Source organism: Pogoniulus pusillus, chromosome 27, assembly GCF_015220805.1.
Source record: "Pogoniulus pusillus isolate bPogPus1 chromosome 27, bPogPus1.pri, whole genome shotgun sequence".
NCBI lineage: Eukaryota > Metazoa > Chordata > Aves > Piciformes > Lybiidae > Pogoniulus > Pogoniulus pusillus.
This window is the reverse complement of record NC_087290.1, coordinates 4,694,677-4,706,805: the sequence shown is the minus strand read 5'-3', so window position 1 is coordinate 4,706,805 and position 12,129 is coordinate 4,694,677. Positions and strand designations below refer to the sequence as shown.

Here is a 12,129-nt window from a genome sequence, read left to right as displayed (position 1 = left end):
TGTCTAGTGAAGTTAATTGGAATCTTGTTTGCTTACTAAAGCAACACAGAGGGATTCTAGGGTGCTAGCTCTGTTCTTGGACACCAGGCAGAGCCACCTAGTATAGATTATACACACATGAGTCTGGGGATTCTTTCAGTATGTCATTTCCCATCTTTGCTAATCCCTAGTAAATCAGTATTTTGATAAAGAAAACAGAAGCATGAAAAATCTGACAGTAATAAGGCTTTTATAAACTCTCCCTTGAGCCCTTCATTTAATTCTTCACTTCAGTGTGCTCAGTCCTACTGCCAGCCCCTTATTTTTGACTAATATTTTAAAGTGCATTTCCCTTGCTAGGCTTCTCCAACCTGATTTGGGATGGGACATTAAGTATCTGATTAAATTTTGTGTTCTTTCTCTCCACACCCTCCAAAGAATATTCTGAATTTTTCTAGAAGATGGAAACAAATTTTCACTGCAGCTCAGTGAACTTCTTTCAGCACAGCCTTGAAGTAATTTGCTGAGCCATCATGTTGTCAGTTCTGACCCAGGATCTCTTTACTGCATCCAGTTCTGGAGTCCCCATTACAAGAAGGATGTGGATGTGCTAGAGTGTGTCCAGAGAAGGGCCACAACGATGCTCAGAGGGCTGCAGCAGCTCTGCTGTAAGGACAGGCTGAAAGAGTTGGGGCTCTGCAGGCTGGAGAGGAGGAGGCTCCCAGGTGACCTTACTGTGGCCTTCCAGGATCTGAAGGGGGCCTACAAAAAAGCTGGGGAGGGACTTTTTAGGGGCTGTCAGGGAGTGCCAGGAGTGGGGGGAATGGAGCAAAGCTGAAGATGGGTAGGTTCAAAGTGGATGTGAGGAGGAAGTTGTTGGTGATGAGAGTGGTGAGAGCCTGGAATGGGTTGCCATGGGAGGGGCTTGAGGCCCCATGCCTGGAAGTGTTTCAGGCCAGGCTGGCTGAGGCTGTGTGCAGCCTGCTCTAGGGTAGGGTGTCCCTGGCCATGGCAGGGGGTTTGGAACTAGATGATCCTTGTGGTCCCTTTCAGCCCTGACTGATTCTATGATTCTCTAGTGACATTTGAAACCAAAGTAACCAGTTACTTCTCATGGTAACGCTGCCTTCTAGAACCTAAAATTCCCTGGTTTTATCCCAAGATGGCTGTCAGATACCCAACAGACCACAAAAGCTTTGTTGGCCCCTGTTAAAATTCAGCTGGTGGCTCTAACTGGTGAGATTTTACACCTTTCTAAGACCCTCAGACTCACTAAAGCCAATTGCAATTGGTGAGATGCATCATACTGTGCTTGCTCTGGGTTTTTTTCTGCTGTGTCTTGAGAGGTCTGTCCTCAGCTTATTTAGGGCCCCATGTGTGAGCCATCCTGACAGCTCTGATGATCAAAGTCCTTGTGACCTTGGCTAGCAGTGTTACACTTCTAAATGTCCTTTCTTCACTCCTCATGTCATCCTTTTTTCTTCCTGTTTCTCTTGCTTTCTCTTTTACTTAATATACATGTACATATTTAAATACTTCTCCCTCTTTTCCAGTGATCATTTGAGTTGTGCTTTAGCACCAGTATACAGTGCACCTTAGCCAATGGGCAAAGGTACCCATCCTGCAGTAGTAGAGAGCTGTAACTGCTAGGGAGGAAGGAGGGGAGTGATCTAATGGCAGAGATCAAGTAGAAGCTATCTAGGTCCAGACAGGAGGACAATGAAGCCAAAGCAAGTGTCAGAATTACCAGCAAGTGTCAGAGCTCTTCTCATTGCTTTAGTTGGAGTTGGTATCCTAAGTAATATAAGAGAGTCTGCATGCTTAAAGTTGCCATCTACTGACCACCCACAGGCACCTGCTCTCCTCTAAAAACGTTGATAGCTTCCACTGAGAATGATGCTCCACTTAGGACTGGAGCTTTGCATGTAAATAACTTGTTCAGAGCCGTGGGGAAACTCTTGTTGTAACCATCATCCTCTGATTGCAAGGACTTGTCGTGTTCCTGTGCTTGCCTTGTATCTGTCTGTTAAGGATGTAGGATTATCCTGTAGCAAGTGTCATTGCTGTGCAGAGAAATCTATGCTCAGTATCTCCAGCCTTAGCCATTATCATGAGAAGAATGAATTTCTCCTCTTCTGTGTATTAAGGACGTGTTGTGACTTTGTGGAATCACTGCAGGAGTAAATGATGTATGAAATGAGAAATCTCTGCTCCATGTGCGCGCATACAGCCAGAGCTGTAAAACATTCAACTCAAATGCAATCACAAATATCTCTGAAGTATCCCACACAACTCTTGCTTCTTCCTCTGGTAAGGCATGTTCTACCAGGTTTGGCTTGGTTTTTTTCGTGGGTCCTTCACAGGTCTTGATTGATCATTGCAGGGAGAGATGTCCATGCCATAATTGGAGAGCATGTGCATGATGAGACTGTTTCCCTTGAAGCTTATAAATCAAGGATGAATGGTTTGCTATCTTGGGAAGATTTCTTGTTCCTTCAGAGTACCTAACTCTTATATATTAAAGCTCTTATATAAAACTTCCTTTTGTAGATGTCCCTAGGACAAGGGGCAGTGGATGGAAGCTGCAGCACAGGAGGTTCTACCTCAACACAAGGGGGAACTTCTTTACTGTAAGGGTCCCAGAGCAGTGGAGCAGGCTCCCCAAGAAGGTTGTGGAGTCTCCTTCTGTGGAGACTTTCAAGGCTGTGTCTGTAAGTGTTCCTCTGTGACCTAATCTAGATTGTATGGTCCTGCTGTGGCAGGGGGGTTTGACTTGTTGGTCTCTTTGGGTCCCTTCCAACCCCTGACATCCTGTGATCCCACCTTTCTGCTTTCCTCAGACAGCTGAGCTGGATGAACTGAAACTGGCAGGTGCTATGTAGAGTTAATGCCCAAGTAAGTCTTGGAAAGTTTTGCAGTTTCCTGCTTTTTATTGCCATATGTGGATAAATGCTGAAGCTGAATCTGCATACTGAAACAGCTGTCCTTCCTCTGGTCCCCCATCCTCCTCCATCATCCTCCCACAGGAGAGCATGTGCTTCCCTTGCAGACAGCTCACAGCTCATAGCAGCACTGAGGCGAGGGTGAGAAGCTGATGGCTCACAGCTTGTGCTGGTTTGATGACTGCTATCCAAGCTGCATGTGGACAATCAATCATTGCTACCAAAGGGCTCCTTAAGGCACCTCTTCAAGTTCTTGCTGAGTTGAACCAACTGGAGCATGATGATGACATGTTACTTAGCTCAGACCCAGTTACCATCACTACTATTGCTGCTTTGCACACTTATCTGCACACTTCTCTGTTGTCCCAGGGAGAGGATGGAGCTTTGAAAACAGAAGTACTGCAGGTACTTCCCTGCTTTGCCAGGCGATTGGACTCAATCTTCAGAGGCTCCTTTCAGCCCCTAGGTGGTGAGCTTGCGGGGTGTTAGGATCTTGCAACTTGCTCCTTGTACATTGGGTACTAGAGGATTGGAGTGAGCATGGGAAGGAAGACAGTTGCTAAAGCTGAGCTAATGGGGACAGTTCAGGTGGGCGAAAAATGCAGAGGAGGCCTTGTGAAAACTTGAAGAATGTGTCAGATTTCAGAAATGTTCTGAGAAAAGAACCAAGCTCAGGAGCAACTGTGGGAAACAAAAAACACTAACATCAGAGAAAGAGTGCAGAGTGTTTGAGGGGTCATTTCTGCACTTTGGTGTGTGGGTCAGCCAAAGGGCTTGTACTTCTTACACTGGCAAACGGCCGCAATGGGAGTCAGCAGCTTCTTGTGAGGTAGGTTTACTGGGCTAAGAATATAGAACTACATGGATCTTCTGAAACAGCCTCATCTCCTTTGCTGGGAGGGAGGTTCTGTAGTGCATTGTGAATCTCTGTAAAATCCTTGCAGATAATTCCGTTGGAGAACAATTTGGAGCTGCTCACAAAAGACATTTTTCCTCCTATCTCTAACAATGAGGCAGAATGACTGAGAGATAACTCCCTTGGCTTCATACCAAGAAGCTGCATCAGTGTTCCTGGGAGAGTGCCTGGAACTCACAAAAATATATCATCTGCTTAGGCAAGACTAGGTGAGTTATCAGTTCAACATGAGCTGCTGCCTCCCTTTGCTGTTTGAAGTGGGTCCCTCTTGCTGTGGTCGTATTTGAGATGTGCCCTTACTCCTCTTCACATAGGTGACATTAACTTGACACATAGGTGACATTAACTCTGGGGTGCTTCAGATCTCCTTCACCTGCTCCCCTGAGGGGTTGCACCTTGCAGTGGTAGTGACCACATTGCCCCCTGCTCTGGTTGCTCTTTGAGTCCTCCAGCTGCTGTTACACTTCTCCTGCATCCCTCTGACCACAGTCCCCAGGCGCTCTCTTTGCTGTGCCACATCTGACGTGGGTTATAAACCAGGCAGTGCTAGCTGCTGCTCTGCTGTGATGTATTAGAAATCCTCTAAATGACATTTTTCTCCATCAGAATAGTAGGTACAGATATTATTGGCACAGCTGACCTCTCACAGCCCTGCAAACACCTTGCCTGCTGGTTTTGGACATGGTTTCTTTCTGCATTTATCGTGCGTGGGGAAAAATGATGGTGTTCTGTGCCATCAGCTCCTTAACTGTCACCCTCAGTAACTCTCTGCCAGGAACAAATAAATCTAAGATAGGGAGCAGGGAGAGACAGAGGAAAAGCAATTTTTTCCTTATGGTGTAGCACTGATGTGGCCTTTTTTTTTTGCTTTGCTGTGCATCTCAGGCATGCTTGATCAGCTATAACAGCTTCTTCAGTGATTGCAGAGCATGCCTGTTCAGATGAAACCTGTAGCAAGGGTACCTGGCAGCCCTTTTAAGGGTGTTCTTTTACATTTGAAATCATGTTGATTAAATAGCTTTAACAAGCATTCATCTGGGTGCTTCCAGCAAGCTCTGAAAACTGTTTTAACACAGATATCTCTGCCATCTGATCTTTTACCACAGCCTGTTCTACAGATTTGAGGGACTGGCTCTTACTCCTTAAAACCATTGGAAGTGAGTCTGTTGTGCATGTTCACCTGGAGGTTGGTTCACTTTCTATCTGGCATGTGATGCTCTTTGTAATTTTGTGCTGCCATTTCAGCCTTAACATTTCTCTTCCTCTGCATGTTAAAAACTTGCTTGTCCCCCAGCTGCTGCTTTCTGTGCTTGAACCCCAGGTCTGCTACTACTGAGTGAACCCAAATTTAAAACTACTTTAGTTGTCCTCTCTGTTTCTGGAGTGAAGTGGCTCTTGCAGGATATTTACTAGCAGAGCAGCCACTTGCAACTAGCTCTTGAAAAAGCATTTTCAAGAGTGTGATACTCCCATGCTCTCATTTGTTCTTCTCACTACGCTCTATAACAGGGTGGTTGTTGCATTGAGCCTCCTCGTTGTTGTCATGTACTCACAGGATCAGTCAGGGTTGGAAGGGACCACAAGGATCATCTAGTTCCAAACCCCCCTACCATGGGCAGGAATACCCTACCCTAGATCTGGCTGGCCAGAGCCTTATCCAGCCTGGCCTTAAACGTCTCCAGGGATGGAGTCTCAACCACCTCCCTGGGCAACCCATTCCAGCCTCCCACCACTCTCATGCTCAACAGCTTCTTCCTCACCTCCACTCTGACTCTCCCCACCTCCAGCTTTGCTCTATTCCCCCCGTCCTGTCACTACCTGAGAACCTAAAACGTCTCTTCCCAGCTTTTTTGTAGGCCCCCTTCAGATCCTGTAAGGCCACCAGAAGGTCACCTGGGAGCCTCCTCTTCTGCAGACTGAACAGCCCCAACTCTTTCAGTCTGTCGTTATAGGGAAGGTGATCCAGCAGCATTCACCAGTGCTCTTGCCTCTTATGTTTCCCTTGCATTGCAATGCCATTATGTCTGCAGATGGTTCTCACCACATTTGTTGGGTCTGTGCTGGCAGAAACAGCAGCTCAATAACTATCTCAGTTTCTGACCCATCTTTCTTTTAATCTTCTTCTCCAAAGTGGATTTTGGGTACCAGAGAATTTAATGTGCTGAAGCAGTGGCTAATGGAGCAGATGATGAATGGGTAGACAGGGAGGCATCTGCCATATGGAGGCCTGTGCACAAGTGAGTTGGTGGGCTCTGGGCTGCTGAACTGGTGGGGTGGCCTGATTAGAAATTATCTACATGTGGTCATTAACAATATGCAGATTGTTTGAGCACTGAAATGTAATCTCTCTTTTGGCCATTTGTGTTTTGTAACTCACACTGCCAGCCTTTGCAAAGTTTGCTTACAAGCACACTAAGCTGAAAAAGCTAATTTTGGATAGTTTGGAGTTTTTGTGTAGAGTGCATCAAACCCCCAGGTATTTTTTTGTCCCTGATGGCCTCTGATCAATTTGCCCTCAAAATCAGCAGCATCATATTTGCTTGTCATAGATTCACAGAATTGAGGTTTGAATTCACAGGTTTGAGTTGGAAGGGACCTTGTCCTTATTTTCTTGTCATTGATTCACAGAGTTGAGGTTTGAATTCACAGGTTTGAGCTCATCCAGTTTCAACTCCTCTCTGCCATAGGCAGGGACACCTCCCTCTAGAACAGGTTGCTCGAGGCCTCATCCAACCTGGCCTTGAACACCTCCATGGAGGGGGCACCCATGGCTTCCCTGGGCAACCTGTTTCAGTGTCTCACCACCTTCACTCTAAAGAATTTCTTCTTAATCTCCAGTCTAAATCTCTCCTTCTCAAGCTTCAATCCATTCCCCCATGTCCTATCACCATAAGCCCTTGTAAAAAGTCCCTTTTTCCTTTAACAACTCCAGAAGACTTTCCAGAAGTCTTTTTTTCAGTGTCAGCTGTAGTGTTTGGCCCTTAGGAGGCAACTTGTGACTTCTCTTTTGAGAAAGTCACATTTTCACATCCTCCAGCACCGACCTGCCTAGGTCCTGGTGTAGTGATCAGCAGTGCACAAGGAGGCAGGGCTCTGTGAGGCTTTTACTTCACTGCTTTGGGTGTTTTGTTTCCTTTTTTTCCCCGTTTATTATTTTTATTACAGGTTTATGTTTATGAAAAATGTTAAGTATGTTCTTTGGTTTAGACTTCCTCACAGCCTAATGGTTTTAGATGCATGTTTTATAGTAAAATTAATAGCCTACTTTAAAAATACAACCACAGAAAGGAATTGTGGTAATATAGCAATGTTCCTGGAGAACTGTAATAACTTGTGGTTGATACCACTGTGTCTGACAACCTGCAGAGCCAAGGCTGGGAGTAGGAACATTTCTGTCTGGCTTTTGAACTGAAGAAGGGACATGGCTCTCCTGAGTTCTGTAAAATGGATCAATAAACCTCAGTTTGTGACACTGGGTAGGGCCTCCCCATCAGGGCAAACTGATGGTGCTGCAGGCTCAAAGCCCTCCTTAATGCACAGAAGAAGTATTGTGCGGTCCAGAACTGCACAGGCTTCCCCAAGAAATTGATGTCTTTCATAAGTGTAGCTCACAGAGGCTCATTTTTCGTGTGTGTGTGTGTGTGCAGGCTTGACTCACCTAATAAAGGCAGCCATGTGTTGTGCTATCAGTTGTAAATCCTGGAGATCAATGCATTCTTTCTCCATTTAACAACTCGTGAATGAATGCAGAGCTGTGCAAAGGCAGTGGTTAATGACAGTGGTTAAGGGAGATGTTCTTGGCAGATGTGGTGGGTAGATGAATCATAGAATCCAGCAGGTCATCCAGTCCAACCTAGCACCCAGCCCTGTCCAATCAACTAGACCATGGCACTAAGTGCCACATCCAGTCTTTTTTTGAACATACCCAGGGACGGCGACTCAACCACCTCCCTGGGCAGCCCATTCCAATGGCGGGGTCATCGCTGAGTCTCAATCCTGGTTTATATCATCTCCTGCCTGTAGCTGAACCTTGACTGTGTTTATATGAAATACTCAGGATGTTCTAGGGCATGAGATGGGAGGAGATTTAACAAGGCTAAGTGCAGGGTCCTAACTTTGGCCACAACAACCTCAAGCAGTGCTACAGACTGGGGACAGAATGGCAGCAAGGCTGGGGAGGGGCCCGGAGCACAGCCCTGTGAGGAGAGGCTGAGGGAGCTGGGGGTGTGCAGCCTGCAGCAGAGGAGGCTCAGGGCAGAGCTCATTGCTGTCTGCAGCTCCCTGAAGGGAGGATGTAGCCAGGTGGGGTTGGGCTCTGCTGCCAGGCAAGCAGCAACAGAAGAAGGGGACACAGTTTGAAGTGGTGCCAGGGGAGGTCTAGGCTGGATGTTAGGAGGAAGTTGTTGTCAGAGAGAGTGATTGGCATTGGAATGGGCTGCCCAGGGAGGTGGTGGAGTCACTGTCCCTGGAGGTATTTAAAAGGAGATTGGATGAGGTACTTGGTGCCATGGTTTAGTTAATTAGAAGGTGTTAGGTGATAGGTTGGACTCAACCATCTCAAAGATCTTTTCTAATCTGGTTAACTCTGTGGTTAATTCTGTGATAGCTGTCACAGAAGGATGTGTTTCTCCTGGAACATAGCAGACCCATCCATCCTTTGAGTCCTGAGCCTTCAGGCCAGCTTGGTGCCCCTCTTGTAGCCAGGAGCTCTTCCTAGCCTTGAGTGGGGTTCTTTTTATGGAAAGCACTACAATTTGCCAAACTGAAGGTGTCATTGCAGGTAAAAATTGAAGTCCTTCTTGGAGCACCAAAATCAGCAACAGAACAAGAGGACACAATCTCAAAGTGTGCCAGGGGAGGTCTAGGCTGTGTATTAGGAGGAAGTCCTTGCCAGAGAGAGTGATTGGCATTGGAATGGGCTGCCCAGGGAGGTGATGGAGTTGCCGTCCCTGGAGGTGTTACAGGCAAAGCCTGGATGAGGCACTTAGTGCCATGGTCTGGTTGATTGGCCAGGGCTGGGTGCTAGGTTGGGCTGGATGAGCTTGGAGGTCTCTTCCAACCTGGTTGCTTCTATGATTTAGGAGTTGTATTTTGTCTCTATTTTCAGGAGGGAAATCTGCTCATCCCCTGTGTTTGTGGAGCATAGCATTTGAACTGTCTTCCCTCCTCGTTGGGGAGGAGAGGAGGTGGCAAAGCGATTACTGTCAGTCTGGCAGCTCTCATATTGAGCTTTTGGTTACGGTCTGTGCATCAGGATAGACAGGCTGAGTGGCTGCCGAAAGGCTTAATCTGTTCAGACTGACTTGCATACCAACTTTTCCTGAGAGTTTACACAGCTCCCTCTACCCTTCTCCTTTGCTTCATGGCCTCATGGATTTATCCTCTGAAGGAGGGGAGGATTTTTCAACCCACAGGAGAAGATGTGCTGAATGATCGTTATCGCTTTCAATCTGCCTGCTTTGATTCCTTCCTCCTTCTTTTCAACGTTTACTTCAGCCACGGGTGTGGCTTTTTCCCTTGGCTTTTCTTGTGCTCTTTGAACCTGCTCAGCTTGCCTCTTAGGACCATCTGCCCCTGGAGATGTATCCAGCCAGGGATTACACACATAATGACACAGAAGCATCCAGGTTGGCAAAGCCCCTTGTTCAAGGCAAGGTTGGACGTGGCACTTGGTGCCATGGTCTAGCCTTGAGCTCTGTGGTAAAGGGTTGGACTTGATGATCTGTGAGGTCTCTTCCAACCCTGATGATACTGTGCTACTGTGATTACCAGTCCAATTTATACCCTACTCCCCAAGATTCACCTTAAACTGTATCCCTACACTACATCCAAACGGCCCTTAAAACACTTCCAGGGTCAGTGACTCCACCACCTCCTTGGCCAGCTCATTCTAATGCCTGAGTGTGCTGGCAGCCAGCCCTAATGGGAGGGTGCCAGTGTGTAAGGAAAGCACAGAAATGGGGATGTGAACTCCTATCTGGAGTGGAATTTGGGCAGAAACTTTGGAATAAGGAGCTACTTCTAGAGTTCTGCAGTAAGTGTTGGAGAGTGTAAGTCATGCACTGAGCAAGGCCTGTGTGTCACTGGTTCTCCAGGTGGGGATCTAGCTGGAATAAATTGTTGTTCTCACAATTTAAACTCTGGGCTGCCTGATGTTCAGCAGTGCTGGCTCACATATGGGCACAGGTCAACTGTGTGTGACATGCTCTGGTCTTGTTTTGACTCTCTGTACCTGAAGAGTTGTTCTGTTGTCAGTATTTCAGCCACATACAGCTCCTTCTGCCTCCAGCAGCTGCAGAGCCTCTTCAGATGTGCTGCGGCTCTGTGGGTTAGTGGCGTCTGATCACGTTTCAGCTCCTGATTTGTTGTGCTGTTGTTGATGCTAATGTTGTGCTGTTTACATTAACATAATTACATTAACATAAACAAAATATCTATTTTAAAGTCATTGCAAGAGAAAAATTGTGCTCTCCTCCTCATCCTGTCTCCCATCTCTGTGTTGCCCACTCTCTTTTCATCATATACCCTTTAAGCTTCAGTTATATTCCTATTTAAAACCCCCAAAGATCTTGAAAGTGCAGTTGATAAGGAATAAGATAACTCATGCTGGAGCAGGAATGGTGTCAGTCTTTGAAAAAATGGTCCAAAGGAAACCTCCTGAAGCCTGCTTTCTGGGGAAGAAGGAAATTTTCAAGGGCACAGAATTAGAGGAATCAAAGGCTACGTTTTCAAAAGAATCAATGTGGACCGAAGGGCAAATTTGATCAGAAATCAGTACCACTTAGGCTTTTATGGTAGTTAGGCTGAGCCTGTTGCCTGTGCTTAAATGAAGATGGTCAGCAGAGCTGCTCAGCAGTGTGTTAAGATAAAGAGATACATAAGTTTCTGCAGGATTGCAATTCTAGCAACCTGTGCAAAAAAATCAAAGCATTTAACCTTAACTTCTGTCTTTGGAAATCTCTTCTTTAATCTCAAGACATAGCTTAGAATCATAGAATCAGTCAGGGTTGGAAGGGACCACAAGGATCATCTAGTTCCAACTCCCCTGCTGTGGGCAGGGACACCCTACCCTAGATCAAGCTGGCCAGAGCCCCATCTAGCCTGGCCTTAAATACCTCCAGGGATAGGGCCTCAACCACCTCCCTGGGCAGCCTGGGCTTTAGGTATTCTCTGCTGAAAATTTTGGCCTCTCTGCCCAAGGTCTATTTTTTTTTGTCCCAGAAAATAAGACTGTTTTACTGAACCAAGACCAAAGGTTATGTGCCCTTGTGGCCCAGAAGGCCAATGGCATCCTGGGGTGTATTAGGAAGAGTGTGTCCAGCAGATCAAAGGAGGTTCTCCTCCCCCTCTACTCTGCCCTGCTGAGACCTCATCTTGAATACTGTGTTCAGTTTTGGGCTTGCTAGTTTAAGAGGGACAGGGATCTGCTGGAGAGGGTCCAGTGGAGGGCCATGAGGATGAGGGGAGTGGAGGGCAATGGCTGATGAGGAGAGGCTGAGGGACCTGGCACTTTTGAGTCTGGAGAAGAGAAGACTGAGAGGGGATTTAATCAATGTTTCTAAACACCTGAGAGATGGGGGTCAGGAGGAGGGGGACAGGCTCTGCTCACTTGTTCCCTGAGATAGGACAAGGAGCAATGGATATAAGCTGCAGCACAGGAGGTTCCAGCTCAACACAAGGGGGAACTTTTTTACTGTAAGGGTCCCAGAGCCCTGGCACAGGCTGCCCAGGGAGGTTGTGGAGTCTCCTTCTGTGGAGCCTTTCCAGGCCTGTCTGGATGTGCTCCTCTGTGATCTGTGTTAGATAGGATTGTCCTACTCTGGCAGGGGGGTTGGACTGGATCATCTTCTTGGGTCCCTTCCAACCCCTAACATCCTGTGAGCCTGTTATAGTAATTAAAATTACTAATAACAGGGAGGTAGGAGATGGAGTTGTGATCCCTGGAGGTGTTCAAAGAAATGTGTGGTCATTGCACTTTGAGACGTGGTTTAATGGCTGTGGTGGCCTTAGGTTGAATTCAGTGATCATAAAGATGTTTTCTAACTGAAACAATTCTATGATTCTATATTTTTTTTTTGTCTATTGCTTTTTTTTTTCAATTACAGGAAAATCTTAATCAAAATTAACTCTTAAAAAAAGCAGTTTCTCCAAGGCAGAATCTTCTATGTAGTTTCACCCTGCAGCAAATTCCTGTTTTCAACTTGGAGATTGAGATTTTAAGAGAAATGCTGACAACCTTCTAACAGCCTAGGTCTTGCAAGAGCAAGGAGGATAACGTGTCAGGATCTGGAT

At 46.5% G+C, this 12,129-nt stretch overlaps 1 protein-coding gene across 3 annotated transcripts in view; it reads left to right on the top strand.

Annotated features, from left to right (window-relative positions):
- Positions 1-12,129, top strand: part of GALNT17 (polypeptide N-acetylgalactosaminyltransferase 17) — a 402,097-nt gene that overhangs the window by 120,491 nt on the left and 269,477 nt on the right. The window lies entirely within an intron of this gene.